The sequence below is a fragment of the Triticum dicoccoides genome, chromosome 3A, assembly GCF_002162155.2.
Source record: "Triticum dicoccoides isolate Atlit2015 ecotype Zavitan chromosome 3A, WEW_v2.0, whole genome shotgun sequence".
Lineage (NCBI taxonomy): Eukaryota > Viridiplantae > Streptophyta > Magnoliopsida > Poales > Poaceae > Triticum > Triticum dicoccoides.
This window is the reverse complement of record NC_041384.1, coordinates 144,350,544-144,354,248: the sequence shown is the minus strand read 5'-3', so window position 1 is coordinate 144,354,248 and position 3,705 is coordinate 144,350,544.

Here is a 3,705-nt window from a genome sequence, read left to right as displayed (position 1 = left end):
ACGGCGGCTTCGCCGCATTGGTTCTCGACCCAATTATCGACGGATTTCATCTCACAAGAGTCCTCATGGACGGCGGAAGTAGCCTGAACCTGCTTTACCAGGATACAGTGCGGAAAATGGGCATAGATCCCTCGAGGATTAAGCCCACAAAAACGACCTTTAAAGGCATTATACCAGGTGTAGAGGCCAACTGTATAGGCTCAGTAACACTTGAAGTGGTCTTCGGGTCTCCGGACAATTTCCGAAGCGAAGAGTTAATCTTCGATATAGTCCCGTTTCGCAGTGGCTATCACGCCCTGCTCGGGCAAACCGCATTTGCAAAGTTCAATGCGGTGCCGCACTACGCATATCTCAAGCTCAAGATGCCAGGCCCTCGAGGAGTAATCACGGTCAATGGAAACACCGAACACTCCCTCCGTACGGAGGAGCACACGGCGGCCCTCGCAGCGGAAGTACAAAGCAGCCTTCTTAGGCAATTCTCCAGTCCAACCGTTAAAAAGCCAGACACTGCCAAGCGCGCCCGGAGTAACCTGCAACAAGACCGCCTGGCACGTTCTGAGCAGGCGTAGCAATGCGGCCCCAACCCCAGCCCTCGCGACATAGCGAAACCAGTGCCTCGCGTACATAACTATGCTTTAGAAATACCATGGGCGCAAGGGAAGGGGCACAATAACGGCAAACCCAAAATACGGCTTAAAACGTACTAGGGGCTGCCGAATTCTTTTTTTTAATTTTCTCTTACTTTCAGGACTCCATACTTCGGACGACCTGTTCGGCAATTCAACTGCCGCACAAACGATGCAAGATCCAGGGAAGCAGACAAGCCATGCCGCATTATGGAACTCCCAGGTGGTCTCTATTACGAGCAGTATACCTGTTTTGGCATACAATTCCGCGGCCTGCTCCTGGCCAGGACATGTTAAATAGCCCAATATTTTTTGCTTATCGCACTACTTGTATCGTTCTGCTTTGATAGCAGCCTTTCTATAAACAATGCATAGCTTTTTGTCTATTTTTTGCATTATCCTCCTTTCATATATATGTTTATTAAATGACATGTTGCACCCGTACACCATGGTACGGCAAAACACGCCAGGGGCTTCAGTACCCCTCAATATGGTGTGAGAAGCCCGTACACTTTCACAAGTGCGGCACCCCGAACTTATAGCACTATATGCATCGGCTCCGAATCATGATTTGGGTCAGTAGTTGGGTTTTCCCGGCTCCTATGTTTTGGTGCCTTACGTTCCGCTATATCGGCTAAGGTAGCACTAGGAGAACCACTGCGATTGTGCCCCAGTTGAGCTGGGTTAAGCACCTCAGTGGAGAAAGCTAAAACTGACTGTCATGATGAGGTGAGAGACCGGTCGCTGTTCGAGAGGTTTTTCGAGTCCCTAAAGACTTATGCCGCTTCGAGCGAGGAGCCGGCTTTGTCCGGCCAAGGCGTGGATAGCACCCCAAACTCGGTCTTCCGAACTAGGGGCTTCGCCGAAATTTAAAATTATAGAGTTCTATGGCTAAGTGAAAGTGTTCAAGCATTATAGTCCGATTGCCTGGTTCGTTGTGCTGAGCGCCTCCCTCGAAGGACCCAACTATGGGAAAAAGAGCGCTCAGGTTTATCCCAAACACCCCAGCACTAGTGGCATGGGGGCAGAAGCCGATGACTGGCCATCTCTCAATTTTTTGATAAACGGCCACACAGAAAGTAATATTTTAAATTCAACAAGCATTGCTTAGCGCATATCAACAAGTTTTCAGCGCACAGGATAAACACGTGCGAGTTCATTCAAAAATTACATCCTTGGTACATTCATCCACCACAAGGCGGGCACCCACAAGAACATCCTTATAGTAGTTCTCGGGCTTGCGATGCTCCTTCCCCGGCGGTGGCCCGTCCCTCACAAGCTTCTCACCGTCCAGCTTACCCCAGTGCATCTTTGCACAGGCAAGGGCCCTACGGGCACCTTCGATGTAGACAGAGCGCTTGATGACCTCGAGCCTTGGACAGGCCTCCACCAGCCGCCGCACCAGCCCAAAGTAGCTCCTAGGCAGGGCCTCTCCGGGCCACAGCCGAACTATGAAGCCCTTCATGGCCTGTTCGTCCGCCTTGTGGAGCTCGACCAGCTATTTCAGCTGGTCGCTCAAGGGCAAAGGGTGTCCGACCTTAGCATACTGAGACCAGAACACCTTCTCCGCCGAGCTGCCCTCTTCAGCTTGGTTGAATGCGGCGGCATCGGATACGCTGCGGGGAAGATCTGCGAATGCCCCTGGAGAGCTCCGGATTCGGGTAAGTAACAAGTAGTTTACTTTTATATTTCTGTTTTGCATAAAGAATGCCTTACCCGCTGCTATCTTTTTCATCTCCTCCAACTCTTGGAGGGACTTTTGGGCTTCGCCTTGGCAGACTTGGCAGTCTCAAGGGCCGCCACGAGCTCGGACGCTTGCGTCTTTGACTCAAGCTCCAAACTCTCATGTTTTTCATGAGAGCCTGAAGCTCTTGCTGCACCTCGCCGACCTGGGCCCCAAGTTTCTCTCGCTCGGTGCGCTCCGCGGCCGCTTTCTTTTCGGCCTCGGACAGCGCCTGCTTGAGGGTCGCCACCTCAGTCGTGGCCCCTACAACAAGCAGTGCAATCCTGTTATTTTTTGCAATCACGTCTTTTTATAGGCACTTTTTCTGTAAGGTATTTTCTTACCTTCTTTCTCCTCGAGCTGCCGCTTGGCAAGGCCGAGCTCTTGCTCGGTCCGCTCGAGGCCCTGTTTCAGGGCACCCACCTCCACAGTCAGTGCGGCGGTGGCTAGCAGCGAAGCCTGCATACGCATATTGACTCTTTGTTGTTAGACTCCTGCGAAATTTAATAGATCCTCTATTCACTTTTCTTTCGGAACGCCAAACAGAGCATCAGGGGCTACTGTCTATGCGGTTATATTCTTACATATTTTTTACTTACCTCGAAGCCTGTTAGAAGGCTAGCGCAAGCTTCACTCAGTCCACTCTTGGCGGATTGAACCTTCTGGATCACCATACTCATAATAGTACGGTGCTCCTCGTCGATGGAGGCGCCGTCAAGCACCTCCAGTAGATTGTCCGGCACCTCCGGTTGGACAGAGGCCGCCGGCTTAGAAGGCTTGCTCCTCTTGGAAGGAGTTCGCCTACCGCGGTCTGGAACTGTTGAAGATTCCGGCGCGGTGTCCGGTTCAAAGCCGGACTTGGAGCCCTGGGGGGTCTTGTCCCCTTTACTCTTGGAGTCCGGGAGGTCGCCTTGCGGCTCCTCCAGGACCACCTCCTCCTGCCCCGGAGCTTGTTGCGACACCACTTCGGCGTCGTCCGTAGTGCGGGGGGAAACAGCGGGCGAAACTGAGTTCACGTCCGATGAATCCAGGGAGCCGCTCGACGACTCGTTGAGTTCGGCCCGGGGTGGGCTGCATAATTATGTTCGACATTAGGGAAAGCTGTGCAACAAAGGAACATCATGAGTTACTCTGATATCCGAATACTTACGATTTCGCCAGACGCTTGGCCCTATCTGGCCACTCCTCTTCGTCCTCTTCGGCGTCGGGGGAGTAGTTCGGTGGAGGGGTCTTCCTCTTCCTGGACCCTTCGGCCTCCCCCATTGGGGCGGCCTCCCTTTCCTTTCCTCCCCCCGCTGGAGGGGGAGAGTGTTCTTCTTCCTCCTCGTTCTCACGGGAGGAGAGCATCTCGGACTC